Genomic DNA, 15,450 nt, shown 5'->3' with positions numbered 1-15,450 from the left:
GGATTCATTCCGCAGTTTGACCACTTTGTTAGTTAAAAACCATTCATTTAAAAAATATATAATTCTAAAACAGTCAAACTGTTTTTAAATCAAAAGATCAAAATATAAGCTGTATAGGTTGATTTTTAAGGCATATAATGTAGGTATCTAATTTGTAAAACTTATTTTTTATTATTATAAATCATATACAATGCCTTAAAATACATCTTAATTTAAAGTGCGTAAAGAAGATCCACACATAAAATTCAAAAAATAAAAATAAAACACAACAACAACAACAAAAAATTATTTATGCAAAATTGTACCAAATAACGATGGCTTCATCAATTTATTGACCATCGCCAGCGGCGATCGATTTCGTTCCAACATTTACTACATACGATTCCCAAATGAATAACCCTTTAATGACATTAAAGGGCACTTAACGTAATGATTTACAACTTAAATTCACGCAATTAAACCGAAATTCCAAGTCCATGCGTCTGCAAAAAATTGTTTGATTTTTGTTTTGTTTTGTTTTTTAGGTACTTTCTTGTGTTAATTTTTTTTTTTTTTTTTTCTTAAGAAGAAAGACCCATCACTGAACAGGATATTGTTGTACACTGTACAGAAGGAAGGCTCAAAATACATTAAAAAAAAAAAAGTATCAGTTAAACTGGGCAATCAAATCGTTGTAGACATGTGTCGATCACTAAAAGAAGCCATCTAGATAGCCAACGAGAGTAGCGGTCTCGTTTAATGTATCATCATAAAAAGGAACTTTAATGTGACCTCGAAAATGAATACCAAGATCAAGCAATTAAATTTCTGTCGTCTGAACTTTGCCTAAAAATATATAAAAATAAGAATAAAATGGAACATTTTTTTTAATGGCTCAAGTTATAATGAAGTGGATCGACTTGGACTTTTACGACCAAAAAATTAAAAGGAGTTAATTTTGCGGTCTGATTGTCGGAAAGTGGCGCCTTAATTTTAATATATTAAAAAATATTATGTCTGTGTCGAAAATTCCAAAGAAAATTATAAGCCAACTTCAGACTATATGAGAATCCTTACCAAAATGCATTTTGCATTGTTCTCACAATATACATCTTGTAGGGATTTTTATAATAAAATTTTGTTAATAGCTCACTAACATTCGATCAATAAATCAAGTCTTCATCCTCACCTTTCGAAGATCGCTCGAATAGCATGACTCTTCTCGCCATAGTGTGACAAGATTTATAGACATTCGGGCGAAAAAAATATCATTAACACTTTTGCCAAAGACCCAAACAGAACAGAAAAAAAAATGCGACTTTAATTAAGACCCAAAAAAATCATCCACAGAGGTCAGACAGATTCTCTCATTTTAGAGGGAATTATCGTCCCATAAAAGATCGCTTTCGAATGTGTGCTTGATTCGATATCATGTTTCAGCATTTATAATGGCGGCCCCCCAAACACATAACTCACATTCAACACTCATTTATCGATAGCAAATCGTAAATTTTGCCAACATTAAATAAAAAGTCTTTGATCATCCAGAATATACCTTTAAGCATATACCTACTTTATACCTACATCCTGTTTTTATGTGTATGAATTTGGAGGATCCTCGAAACCGTTTTGAACTGACATCTTCATTGATTGTGATTTTATATTATAAAAAAAACAAGAACCGAAAAAGAAATAAAAATACTCTCAGCGGGTGTCGCTAAAATCGATACCTTCAATGGAGTTTTTTGGCACTCTGATTAAGTAAGGATTTTTTTGTTTGGTTTTGATCTTTTAAATTTTATGTTGGATTGCAAAGACAAAGGAGGGCAAGAGATGCGGTTTTATTTGTATTGGCCGTGTGTGTCAAATGGTAATGGTTATTTTAAGTCGACGAGAGATTCTTTGCAAAATTATACATAAATTAATGTCCGATTGGAATGAAAAGAAGAAGAATGGACGATTTTAATTTACGACCACCACCTTTGATAACAAATCGAAGGATTCTCACCTGATCACTCATTTAAAAATGAAATCAATTTTAACTTCTCAATTTTACATTGACATTTTTTAAAATATTTTTTTTAATAAGAAAACAAGCATTGAAGTTGAGGATTCCAAGAATTAATTTTAAAAATGAAATTCAGATATGCTTGCTTATGCTTATAACAGAGAGTCACTTTACAATGTAAAGATTAAAAAAAAAAAAAATTCATTGCACTTAAACTTTCAAACACTACCACAAAGGTCATCATTTGTGGGTCACTGTGGTGTATGCGTAACTTTTATTTTTTTTATAGAGAAAACACCAAAAGTTATAACAAACTTAATATCACTGACGAAATAATCTATTGAACTGATTTTTATAATAATTGTCTAAATGTTTCTCAAATCTGTTCTGCCAAAATTCTAGATGGCACGTGTAATATAGAGCCACACTGAACCAAATCCTTACGTAAATACAACAAAAAAATTCGTTGAGCCAACGAAAATTTAATTAATTTTCAGCCGATGAAAAATTTAATTGGCTCAACGAAATGGCTTTCATACGTTAATGAAGAACTTCATCAATCAACGAAAACTGTAGTATTTTAATGAAATTTTTCATAAAATTTTTTGATCGAGAATTAATGAATTTTTACATCATTTTACGAAATTTTTTCATCGATTAACGTAAAATTTAATTAACCACGGTGATATTTTTCGTTAGTCAATGTATTTTTTGATTAATTTATGAAAGGAACTTTCGTTAGCTATTGAATTTTTTCGTAAATTTTATGAATATTTTAATTAAATTACGAAAAAATATTCTTTAGCTTACGAAACTTTTCGTTGTATAAATTATTTTTTTTTTAGTAGATTATACTTGCCACTGATGCCAACTGATTCATAATTATGCCTTTTAGGCATAATTTTATTAGCTAAGGCATTGAGGCTTATTTTTTGCCAAAAAGGCATAATTTTTTTCATTCTACTCTTGATTTATATTTTAAAAGTTTGTTATAATTTTTTAAATATTTTGATAAAAAGACTAAAAACTAATATTTTCTATATCTTTTAAATAAAGGTTGTTCGAAATTTTATCTACAGAATTTGTTTTTACCATTTAACTCTTGGTAGTGTTTAATTTTTCGAAGAATTTTTTTTCACACTAATCACTTTTACTAGAAAAGAATCTAATTTTGTTGCTGTAAAAAGGTCTGAAACGCTTGCAAATAGGCTAATATTTTTTATTGGTGAAAAAAATTGGCCGCTAATTTCTTCCAATTATATGAAGCAACGTTTTGAAATATTCCTTTCGAAGAAAATAAGTTTCCGTTACGCGTTACGTGACAAATAAGTTGCATTAGCCCCGATTTTTCAATCGTCAGTTAGACTATCCAGAAGAATAAATTTCAATATAAAATATTTTATTCCTAGGAATAATCTCTATCTGAGGTTTATCTGACTATTGAAAAATTGGCCCTTAATGTATTAATTGATTAAATAAACATTTCGTTTTGTGTACTTGTGTACTTTTTGTATATAATAATTTTTTAAGCATAAACTAAGAAATTTAAATTGAGGCATAATTTATTTGAAAAGGCATAATTTTTTTTCAAGTGATAATTTTGACTGAATGGGTTGGCAACGCTGATACTTGCATTGTTTTCGTAGAATTACGAATTTTTTCGTTAACCTACGAAATTTTTCATTCATTTCATATTAAAAAACCTGAAGTTCAGAAAATCCGCTGAAAAATTTTAACCATAAAAAAAAACATATTTTGATTTTTTTAATAAATTGGCGTTTCGTCCCAGTGGAGTTCACTTGGACTCATCAGTTGACTTATCGTGAGACAATTTGTCAATACGCAAATATTTTTTATATTCAGCTCAATTTACATAGATTTTTAAACAAAAACCTAATGTGAACTATATCCAGCAAGATTTAGTAAGGCAACGATTTGTTTTCGTTAACTGATGTATTTTTCATAAGCCGATGTAATATTTCATTAGTATATGAAGAATTTTCATAAGTTTATGAAGATTTTCGTTAGTTAATGTTGAATTTCATAAGTTAATGAATTTTTTCGTTACTTAATTCAAAGTTTAATAAAGTAAGGAAAAAATTCTTATTTTTATTCTTTAAAATGAGTATGAAATTTTTTGTTAATTGATGAATCTTTTCATTAAATTTGATTTTTTTGGAACTAAAAAGGGAGCAAAAGTGTATGAAACGTTTTCATTAATTGATGAATATTTTCATATTACGAAAACTCACATATTTTCGTTGAGCCAACGAAAGTTTCGTTGGGCCAACGAAAATGTAGTGTATGAAACGATTTTCGTAATTTTACGAAATTTATTATTTTCAGTGCAATTAATGTTATTCGAATAATTCTTTCTTTACATTAAGTGAATGTTTAATTGAACGTTTACATAAATATTTTCTGGGATGTTCAATCAATCCAGAAAAAGGGTAAGTACCTAAATCTGGAATATACTCAGAAGTTGATTCAAGGAAAACGACTTCAAATCCTGTACATCTTCGGATTAAAATAACTTTTCAAAAATACGAACCATTTTAACTTAACTGTCGTTATTTTTTAATAAAAAATACTTACATGTTTTCCGTTAATAATGGTACAACAAATTTTTGTTTAATTTTAAAAGTAGAACCGTATTTGAAATAGAGCATGATTATTTTTTTTACCAAAATCCATGGAGTCGTTTTTGAGAAAACCCCCTTTGTTTATTTTTCTATTTTATCTTATCGTTGATTTTGGTCCTATGAAATTTCCAATTTCCTCCTTAACCACGAAGTTGAAAGCAAATGGCTTCAGTGGCTTAGGTTGCAGCTACAGATAGAAACAGATAGACGCACATAGAGGGGTATTTAGTCAATTTAGGCGGACAAAACCAGAAATTTTAAACTGATTCAAATGTAAAAAATCAACATCCTACTTAAAGTATATAACTTGCTTAGCATTTTCTTATAGTTTTAAAATTGATTATCACTCCAGGTGACTAACAGCAGCGGTCTAGAGTTCAAAGTTTTCAGCGACAGTGCCTAAGTGAGTACTTTTTTTTTGAAGTTGTTATAGGAAAAAAATTTGATGGCATTTTGATAAAGAGATACGAAACTGTCTACTAAATGCTGTATCTAAATGTTATATTACTTTATAAATAAAAAATGATAAGTTGAATCTTAATATAAATTAAACGTAAAAAAAAAATTATTTTATTTTTATTTAATATACAATTTCAAATTATTGTGTGATAAAATTAAATGTTTTCTAAAGGTTTGAACTAGAGCCTACGATTTTGTTCGTGTATTTAATTACACGTGTACCCGATACACGTGTACACGTGTATCTAAAAAACGTTTACACGTGTATCTTATTTACACGTGTATTTATTAAATACACGTGTATTTATATTTACACGTGTAAATACGAAACAAAGTGATTTTTTTGCTTTTTGGGGGTAAAATAAAAGTTTTTAAAACTAAACAACTGAAGATTATTGTGCAAATAAATAGTTCGAATTGGAAAAATAGTATTTGAACTTTTTGAAGACCTTATAAATAATTTATTCAAAAATTAAAAATAATGATGTGCCTTTTCATTAAAAAAAAGCTAATAAATTTTTCCAAGATATATTTGCATATTGCCTACTGTGTCTTTCTCAGAAGAAAGTGTACCAACTGTTACATGTTTTTTTTTTGTTAATCACCGTTTATTTGAAGATCATATGGTTTACTAAGTTCATAGTGAAAGTGTAAAAGGTGTTTTATAAATAAAGCGACAAATTCAATCAAAATAAATTTTAAAATAAAACTAAAATATGAAGCCAAGGAGTTGGGTATGGCAATATGCCCACCGAGAAGGGACAAATGCCTACTGTGACTTATGTAGTTCACAACAAAACAACCGTTTTTCTTGTCCCGGTGGAACAACCGGAGCCCTTGGACGGCATTTAAAGGGACTCCATGGAGTCAATTTAATTATTTTATATGTTTTGTTGCTTGGTAATCTAATCTAATCTGCTTTATTTTTTTACTTTTTAGTCGTATAATATTTGAAAGAAGATGATAATTTGCTTGGGTGGTATGAGCTCCCAAAGCCCCTCTCTTGCAATTTACCTACAAAAGCTTTTGCGATATTTAGAATGGGATAAAATAGATTTGGGGTGTTTCAACCCCCCAATGCCCCTCCCCTGAGTTCGGACCCCAAAATATTGCGTTGCAATCCAAACTTCATATGTGTACAAAGTTCAGTTCGATACGATAATGGGAATCGGGTCAAAATTTTTTTCCAAGATTTATATGGCTAGGGTTGAATAAGAATTTCCAATTAAATTTTCCGTGTAATTTCAATGTGTAAATCTAGCCAATAACCGCAAAAACCTGAACAATATCCTTTTCATTCAATATAATACATATTTTAGGAAATCGCCACCAAATCTACCTGTTCGAACGCTATTTACACGTGTAAATATAAATACACGTGTAAATATAAATACACGTGTATTTACAAATACACGTGCTTCGGCACGAATTATTTAAATACACGTGTAGCACGTGTACCTTAATACACGTGCAATAGTAGGCTCTAGTTTGAACTCTTATCTAATTGAATCTGCAAAAAAAAATTGCAACTAAGTGCAACTTCGACACATTTAGGTTTTGAAATATACTTACCTTGTTTTCATGCATCCATATTTTAAGTTTTTTTAAAGATTCAACTTCCTTAATAACAAAACCTGATTCATTATAATTTTTCCTAAATTTAAAGACCTTTATCTTGGCGATACCATTAATAAAACTGCATTTATAAGCATTTTAACAAACCATTTGGATCCATTCTTGACACTTTTTTGTTTGATCAAAAATTGGTTTTGGATGAAAAATGTTTTCATTGAAATCAACAGTTAAAATATTTAATTCAAGTACTAAATACAAGCTTTTACCTTGTCGATGAAGAAAAACCGGAAAAATAATTTTGTCCGCATAAAACTGGCAAATACCCCTATGTGAGACGGACAGCATTGCGACTTGCGAGACACACTTCTTTTTTGTTATCTCGAGTTCAATTTTATTCCCGAATCCTAAACTTCTCAAAATTCTGCATTCTGTTTTTTTTTTTTTTAATTCTGCTTCTTAAAATTTTGCCAGCTTTGAACACAAATGTCTGCTTTTTCTAACTAATAAAAAACACACCACCTCATTATAATACTTTAACTTTAGAACTTTCTTAACTCTTGTTGTTTTAACTGGTCTCAAATATTTCTTAAAATGCATAGACTGACTTTTTTACAATGTTGAAAACTAATTAGAAACGATGTTGTTTGAAAAAAATAATTCTTTTTTTATTCAATTTTATTCATTTGGTTTCTTGTATAGAAAAAAGTTTTAAATCATTAGAGCTGGTTTTTTTTTAGTATTTTTTCATATACAAAAATGTTCAAGCATCTAAAAAAAAATTGATATTTCTTTTTTGAAGAAAATAATAGTGGCAGACGGCTTTTGAGTTTTGACATGTCATTTAAGATTTGCAAAAAACTTACATATATAACACTCAATATTGAATTTAAATAAAATTTAACCTAATCTGATCCAAAATCTATACAAACATTTAAAAACTCTAATTTAAGTGCAACTGCAACTCTGCAATCAATTTGGGGCTCCGCGGCCTTGCTTAGCCTTAGCATGTCCCAATATTATGTACGCGACTGCTAGTAGGTACCTACCTATACTCTAAGTAAAAATAGAACCCAAAATGGGTCATTTTTGTCAATATTTATCTCATTTTAAATGATTATACAACCTTATTTATACTAGATGAAAGGTGTTTAATAAGCCTTTAATGTAATAATCGTGGTTATTCATGTTATAAAATTTATCTTACACCCGAATCGATGGAATAGCCCTAATGCAGATGTTAATTAATAACAACATACCTACTAAATTGCCATCTGTACATTGTAACATGATTGTCTCTATTCAAAATACCTACCTAACCGAATGTTAAAGGGGAGGGCTAAGATGCCTAATAAATCTTCAAATTACCCTATGTTCTGTCAGCTATTTGTCGCGAAATAATTTAAGCTATACTGCTGGTATGTGAAATGATGCAATTTCTGTCATTATCATAGGCATCGATTAAAACATCAACCGCCCTCTTTCAAAAACATACATACCTACATTGTACAAAATTTCATGACATTCCTGTGGAAGACTAGAGTCACAACTCAAAATAGGTACCACCACTTTTAGCATTGACCGTGACAGTTCATCAGTCACACAAGCTGCCTCGTTTCGGTCAAGGAACAATAATGTCTCTATAAATCAATCAAAAAAAACAAAAAAAAGAAAAGAAAAAAACAAAGCAATTGCTACCGACCGGACCGAAATTTGTATAGACATCTCTGAACCTACCTTACCTATCTACATCTACATCTGCAATAATGTACCTACATACCTATAACATATTTATTGATAAAATTGAAGAAAAAAAATCGTTAAAGTCTGCAATAGTCCAGTCAAATTATATTTGGTTGTATGGAGGTCTGAGAAATAATTCGCAACTGCAATTCGTACCTAAAATATGAAAGTACACTAGTACAGGAACTAAACCCCCCATTTTCCTAACAAATGTCTGGACGACTTTGGCCGCCATTTTGTTTTGAACAGTTTTGCGACTATCGCTTGTAGTTCGGCTAGTTTTGGTGTTAGAGAAAAATAATATGACACAAACTTGTAGTAAATTTTATTTCCCACAAAATATATTTTATAACTTTTTACTCTAAAACCCACCATTTAGGAATTATAATGATTTTCGTAAAATGCTATGCTCACTTTTTTTTTATAAGCACCATAACTTTTTATTTTAAACTTTTATCAAAAAATTGTTGTTATAAAAATTGAAGAACTATTAATTAACTATGTTTTTCTCATATAAGGTTTTTTTTTCTCCGACGTACCGTTCCCTCACTCGAACGAAAAATCAATAAAAAAATTATAAAAAAACAGGGTGAGGGGAGAGCACGATAACTATGGCGCTGAGATTTGATAACTGTATTTTGTAGAAGGGTTCAATACAAGTATTTTTTACTCTGGGAGGGGGGTCTATCTAACCCCGTTTAGGCGGGAGGGGAAATTTTCTAAAAAACAACCTAATATTTAAAAAAATATTAAAAAACAACGGCAACACTAAGAGTTATGAAGGATATTTTTTCAAAAGCCACAATTAAACGCTATATTTTAATTTTTAAATAGTGTTTTTAAAATTAATAGTTTTTAAAATAATCGATCTCAAAGTTAAGATTAGCGAAACAAATTAAAAAAAAAAAAACACTTCCAATACTATTTTTGTCATGACCATAAATTTCAATACAAAATTTACTACCTTGGCTGATTTTCTGTCAAACACTGAAAACCGTATATTTCATGACTTCTAGTTTTTGAGAAAATTAAAAAAAAAAAATACTTTTTTATCATATGTTCACTTATTTTTTTTTTTGCTATTCTGATAACTTTGGCCATCAACAAAAAAGTTGGCAATTTTCTGCTCCACTTAGGGTACGAAAAGTCGTCAGGTAGGCGCCAATGTCAACAGTTTTTTAACTTAAAAGTACCTTGCCTGCCCTGCTTTGCGGGTTCTCAGCATCTCTGTGGTGAGCTAAAATGTTTTTTTTTTTAACGCATAAAGCTCTCAACTAACTCTATATGTAATAAATACATAAGATCTTTTTTGTTTATGATATTGTTAGTACCAAAGTTATCAAAACAGCAAAAAAAAAAAAATAAAAAATCGTTAATCTGTTTTTTTTTTTTGTTTCATTTTTCAATTTTCTCAAAAACAAGAAGGCATAGAAAATCAGCGAAGGTAGTTTTATTGTTAATTTGTATTGAAATTAATGGTCATGACAAAAATAGTATTGGAAGTGTTTTTTTTTTTTTAATTTGTTTCGCTAATCTTAACTTTGAGATCGATTATTTCAAAAACTATTAATTTTAAAAACACTATGTATTTAAAAATTAAAATAAAGCGTTTAATTGTGGCTTTTGAAAAAATATCCTTCATAACTCTTAGTGTTGCCGTTGTTTTTTAATATTTTTTTTAAATATTAGGTTGTTTTTTTAGAAAATTTCCCCTCCCGCATAAACGGGGTTAGATAGACCCCCCCTCCCAAAGTAAAAAATACTTGTATTGAACCCTTCTACAAAATACAGTTATAAAATCTCAGCGCCATATTTATCGTGCTCTCCCCTCACCCTGTTTTTTTATAATTTTTTTTATTGATTTTTCGTTCGAGTGAGGGAACGGTACGTCGGAGAAAAAAACCTTATATGAGAAAAACATAGTTAATTAATAGTTCTTCAATTTTTATAACAACAATTTTTTGATAAAAGTTTAAAATAAAAAGTTATGGTGCTTATAAAAAAAAAAGTGAGAATAGCATTTTACGAAAATCATTATAATTCCTAAATGGTGGGTTTTAGAGTAAAAAGTTATAAAATATATTTTGTGGGAAATAAAATTAACTACAAGTTTGTGTCATATTATTTTTCTCTAACACCAAAACTAGCCGAACTACAAGCGATAGTCGCAAAACTGTTCAAAACAAAATGGCGGCCAAAGTCGTCCAGACATTTGTTAGGAAAATGGGGGGTTTAGTTCCTGTACTAGTGTACTTTCATATTTTAGGTACGAATTGCAGTTGCGAATTATTTCTCAGCAAAAGTATAACTTGACTGGACTACAATTAATAGGAAGGAAACAACCATGTTTTTATTCATAATACCAGGGGTTGCATTTTTAGTTCTATTTTATTTGTACCTTGCTGCTGGGAATAAAATAAAACTGTGTCAAGGAGAACATTTGGAGGCACGTGGAAATTCCACTACCTTTCACAGATAGCTATTTCAATCATTTTCAATGGCTTACGCTCAAGATGCACAAGTGACACACACAATTTTCAAGCAGAGTGGCGCAGTGGAAGCGTGCTGGGCCCATAACCCAGAGGTCCGAGGATCGAAACCTTGTTCTGCTAAAGTAGTTTTTTTTTTTATTTTTTACACTATATTTCGTTAGGGAGATATGGATAAATTATTTTGCTTTGCCTTGCATGTATAGAGTGGTAGAAAGTCAACTCTTTTCCTGATGAAATAAATTTCATTCTGCTTTTGTTAGTTTGTATAGAAAAAGATTACCTATAAGTATCAAAAGTTTTGATAGTAAATTTTTGAGTAGATAGTGTTTTTTGTAACCGTGTTAAAGATTTTTATCTATCTAATTTATAATTAGTGGCAAATTACTTATAGAGAATAGAATAACTAGTTTTTCATTTCAGCGGCGATTTTGAAACAAATAAAGGAAAAAATATAATGAAAATTATTTGTATTTTTAAGCGGAGCGATTGAATATAATTCAATTAAAAATTAACTAGTTTTTACTTGATAACGTTTTATAAATCAATGAACATTGGCTACATTCACGTATGACTCACCTGACGTTCCACCTGAGCCTTTTATCGCAATTTTATCTTAAAAACCAAGCCATATGAAGCCGAAAGTCCAAGACTTAAGACAGCCATACGTTGAACGATTTTTCTTTTTACCAGAGGAGGCCTGGGGTTCGAACCCCAATAAATTATGTAAAATTATCGTCATTATTAATGTTAAGAAAAAAGTTACACACCTGAACATCGACGTTCCAGCTTCCAGTTTGGATTTTTTTTCAAACATAACGCATATCTACATACACTTCGGAAGATTTTCAAAATAAGGGTTGGAAATAAAGCGACAGCAAATCAAACAAACCTTCATTCATATTAATATACACAATAAACTTCATCTTCTCTCAATTTTATTTTCTTCATTGTAACTGAGTAAAAACCGTCTAAGTTCTTATAGACTATTTGACACCACTATCCACAAGCAGAGTGGCGCAGTGGAAGCGTGCTGGGCCCATAACCCAGAGGTCCGAGGATCGAAACCTTGTTCTGCTAAAGATGTTTTTTTTTTATTTTACCTTTGATGTACGGTTATAAAATAATAAATGTAGATACTATTGTACGCTGTTCAGGAATGATAGGTAGTAAATCACTTATTGGGTACTCCTATCTAACGAAATTCGGATTTTATTTAATACTATCTGTCAATAGATTTAAATACAGTGATGTACCATGTACCTACTGAAATCTATGCAATGATGAGTCAGATAAATCAATATCCAATTCTTACAACGAATTTGTATTTCATACAAATTATTTTTTAACAATTTATCTTTATTTTTTAAATTCTTTTCATTTATTTGACGAATTCACAGCTTACTATCATGTAATAAATAAAAAAAAACCTCTTTAGCAGAACAAGGTTTCGATCCTCGGACCTCTGGGTTATGGGCCCAGCACGCTTCCACTGCGCCACTCTGCTTGAAAAAACCTGTGCTCAAGCATTTATTTGAGGTTGAGGAAGAAAATATTTACAGTATTGTGCAAAATTTAAGCAACTATTTTTTAAATTAAAAAATAAAAATAAAATTTAATTAATTGATATCAAAAAATTTAAATAGAAAAAAACCATACGGTAACACCGGCAATTTTTAACCCATAAAGGTTAAAGTATTTATAATTACCGACTACGCTGTAAAAACAATATTCAAAATTTGAGCTGTTTCCCTTATATATTTCCATTTTTTTTTTGCTTTAGTTACTCTACTAGTGGGTATTTCCATTGTAACGGGTGTGACACAATTTCATTTTTTGTTCCTGGTTTGTGTATACTTTATAAGGTATTTAATAGCTTCAATACCAAATGTATTTAGTTGTTAAAATGTTTTTAAAATTACATTTTGTTAAGATATGATATGCAAACTGTATGATGTTAAAAAATCGATTCAGTCTGCTTTGGTGACTTTTTTAAGTCATTTTGTAGATTTTTTAATGTCATGGATATCTTATTTAATTATTAAAGAAGATCTAAATATGTATGTTTCTAGTAAGCATAATATTTAAAGGAAATTTATTAAAAAACAAAACTGTGTTATTATAAAAATTCAAAAATGTAACGGGTGTGACACATTTTTGTAACAGGTGTATTAAAAAACTTATTTTTACAACATATGTATAAAGAAACATCAAAGAAAAAAAAACTTCAAATTTCAAATATTTAAGCACTACCTATATACACAATAATTGTCAATTTTGGATAAAAATGAGTGTCCACTGGCAGTACGGTTTAATATTGATTTTTTAAAATAATGCTTGCCTTGAAAACTTAGTGTAAATTTTTCCCATCTTTTACATACTTCAAACTCATCATTTTTTTTTTTTTTAATTTTCAGATTGAGGTGCATATGTATATAAAAAATTAAACTGATATGAAATTATTAAAGTATTTTAATATCAAAATTTTATTTCTTATATAATGTAAGTTCAGTTTCATTTTTTGCCTATTTGGTCAACTTACTTTGAATTACCCTAGTGACAAAAACTAAAACGAAATGCTAAATATAAATAATAGTTGCATGTATTTTGCACAATACTGTACATATTTTCTCTCTCAACCTCAAATAAATGTTTGAGCATAGGTTTTCTCAAGCAGAGTGGCGCAGTGGAAGCGTGCTGGGCCCATAACCCAGAGGTCCGAGGATCGAAACCTTGTTCTGCTAAAGAGGTTTTTTTTTATTTAACAGCATGAGAGATACTAAATAAATAAAAAGATAAAACAAATAAAGATACATAGGTTGGTACCTAAATTTGTATGAAATAAATAATTCGTTTTTTGAATTGAATATTGGTTGATGTTTCATCTGACTCATTATAGCATAGATTTCAGTAGGTTCCTTACTACCACTGTATTTAAATCTGCTGACAGATAGTATTCAATAAAATCCAAATTAACTTATTGTTAGATAGAAGTATCTTATATTTGATAGCTTATTGTTATTATTATTAGGTATTAAAATTCTTTTTTTTTTTAATGAATAAATAAAACGACTCGTAATAGGATTGCAAGAGTTTAATTTTCTTTATTTAATATCAATCTATTAACCGTACATCAAAGGTAAAATTAAAAAAAAAAAACATCTTTAGCAGAACAAGGTTTCGATCCTCGGACCTCTGGGTTATGGGCCCAGCACGCTTCCACTGCGCCACTCTGCTTGTGGATGGTGGTGTCAAATAGTCTATAACTACTAAATCGATTTCTGCTCATGTGCAATGAAGAAAATACAATTTAAAAACGATGACATTGTTCGATTCAATTGAATTTAATGAAGGTGTGTTTGGATTTAGTTTGTTTTGATTTCACTTAATTAATTGAAAGTTTCGAAAAGGGTAAAAAGAATCTTTGTAATTATTTAAAAAATATTTATATGTATACCCTATACCTACATTGTATTAGGGTGGTCCTTAACACAAAGTTCATTAAGACATCCGCTCAATCTACTCCAAATAAATAAAAAAAAAAATTCCTCCAAATTTTTCAGATTTTTATCTATACCCCTTACTGGCCCTGTAATAAGGTGAAATTCTTGTACATGGACTTTGGGTCTGATTTTTTTTATTATTTCCATATATCTCTTTTACGACTTGATTGATTTTGTTCTAATTTTGCACAATTATACTAAAAATCATCCTTAGTAATATTGCATTCTAAGATATTTTTAAAAATACATTCTTGAACCAGAAAAAAGTCGAAAATGAAATCGATTTTTTTCGTACCTATAACTTGAAGTATACTTTTTTTTAGATTTCTCAAAAACGACTCAAGTTATTTTTCGCAAACTTCTTCAACGCGTTAATAGATAATGTTTAAATAATGTTGTATATTAAAATTATTATTTGTGTTTTAGTTTCCTTGTAAATTTAAAAAGTTTTATGATATATTTTACAAGGAAATTAAAACACTAAGCAAAATTTTAATATGCAACATTATTTAAACATTATCTATTAACGTGTTGACGAAGTTTGCGAAAAGCCCTTTTTTAAAAATCTAAAAAAAAGTATAAGGGGTAGATATAGATAAAAATCTGAAAAAATTAGAGAATTTTTTTTTTATTTATTTGGAGACGATTGAGCGGATGTCTTCATAAATTTTCGAAAAAAAAAAGCAAATAAGGACCGGCCTATTGTACATACATACATACATATCTGATTTGTACTTTTGATGTAGTTTACTTGCCTGCTCGTACATACATATTTCTTCCAATGTTTGGGGCCTATTTGATATACCTACATACATAATACAAACCGAAGAAAAAATTTAAAAAAAAAGTACGTATACGCCATACTTTTTTGTTTTGAGATGGGAGAGGCTCCTAATGTATTATTTGATGGCCGCTAAGAGTATGCAAGTAATATTTTTTGGGGCTTAAGATAATACCTACACATATTATTCAATTTTATCTTTAAAAAAAATTAATATAGGGTAGAGTTGCCTAATTCCGGCCGTCTCCAGTAGCCGGCCACCTTTCAGAAAAAT

The 15,450-nt window shown here is 29.4% G+C and overlaps 5 non-coding genes across 5 annotated transcripts; 3 read left to right on the top strand and 2 right to left on the bottom strand.

Annotated features, from left to right (window-relative positions):
• The first annotated feature begins 10,943 nt into the window (after positions 1 to 10,943).
• On the top strand, positions 10,944 to 11,015 carry Trnam-cau (transfer RNA methionine (anticodon CAU)). Its single transcript has one exon. It is a non-coding gene; the product is annotated as a tRNA-Met (tRNA).
• Positions 11,016 to 11,900: 885 nt separating this feature from the next.
• Positions 11,901 to 11,972, top strand: Trnam-cau (transfer RNA methionine (anticodon CAU)). The gene has a single exon. It is a non-coding gene; the product is annotated as a tRNA-Met (tRNA).
• Positions 11,973 to 12,327: 355 nt separating this feature from the next.
• Trnam-cau (transfer RNA methionine (anticodon CAU)) lies at positions 12,328 to 12,399 on the bottom strand. The gene has a single exon. It is a non-coding gene; the product is annotated as a tRNA-Met (tRNA).
• A 1,165-nt stretch (positions 12,400 to 13,564) lies between these two features.
• On the top strand, positions 13,565 to 13,636 carry Trnam-cau (transfer RNA methionine (anticodon CAU)). The gene has a single exon. It is a non-coding gene; the product is annotated as a tRNA-Met (tRNA).
• A 421-nt stretch (positions 13,637 to 14,057) lies between these two features.
• Positions 14,058 to 14,129, bottom strand: Trnam-cau (transfer RNA methionine (anticodon CAU)). Its single transcript has one exon. It is a non-coding gene; the product is annotated as a tRNA-Met (tRNA).
• Positions 14,130 to 15,450: the final 1,321 nt, after the last annotated feature.

This window comes from Episyrphus balteatus, chromosome 4, assembly GCF_945859705.1.
Source record: "Episyrphus balteatus chromosome 4, idEpiBalt1.1, whole genome shotgun sequence".
Classification (NCBI taxonomy): Eukaryota; Metazoa; Arthropoda; class Insecta; order Diptera; family Syrphidae; genus Episyrphus; species Episyrphus balteatus.
This window is presented reverse-complemented; position numbering and strand designations above follow the sequence as displayed.